The sequence below is a fragment of the Capsella rubella genome, unplaced genomic scaffold (genome assembly GCF_000375325.1).
Source record: "Capsella rubella cultivar Monte Gargano unplaced genomic scaffold, Caprub1_0 scaffold_17, whole genome shotgun sequence".
In the NCBI taxonomy this organism is placed as follows: domain Eukaryota; kingdom Viridiplantae; phylum Streptophyta; class Magnoliopsida; order Brassicales; family Brassicaceae; genus Capsella; species Capsella rubella.
Window position 1 is genome coordinate 52,834 of NW_006238907.1, and position 754 is coordinate 53,587.

Sequence of the window (754 nt, forward strand, 5' to 3'; positions counted from 1 at the left end):
TGAACGACAAAGCTCTTTAGGGTTTGGGGTTTAGGGTTTAGGGTTTAGTGTTTAGGGTTGAGGGTTTTCCGTCAAAATTTTCCGACAAAAAATTTCTCGCCCGAAATGTTTTGACAAAAATTTCCCGCCAAAATATTTTCCACCAAAAAAATTCCGACAAAAATTTTCCCGCCAAATTTTTTTTTACAGAAATAGTATAGGAAATTTTGATTCAAAATTTGACATATAATAAAAAAATAGGAGAGATCAACCATCAGCTCTAGAACGACAAAGCTCTTTAGGGTTTAGGGTTTGGGGTTTAGGACTTAGGGTTTACGGTTTTCTTTCCAAAAATTCCCGGAAAAAATTTTCCCGCCAAAATTTTCTAACAACCGCCAAAACTTTTCCACAAATTATTTTACGCCAAAAAACTTTCGACAAAAAATTTCCCGCCAAATTGTTTTGACAAAAATAGTACAGCCAATTTGGACACAAAAATCGAAATATAATTTGAAAAATAAAAGAAATCAACCATTATCTCTAGAACGACAAAGCTCTTTAGGGTTTAGGATTTGGGATTTAGGGTTTAGGGTTTAGGGTTTAGGGTTTAGGGTTTAGGGTTTTCCTTCCAAAAAATAAACCACCAATTAAATCTGGCGCTAGCAAGGACGACTTGTTTGGGACTAAGACATGACATCAACTCTTAGGCTGGAGCTAGCGAACCCCACCGCAAACCGTCACTGCGATCAAACCCAACCCGGAACTTTCCTTTTGG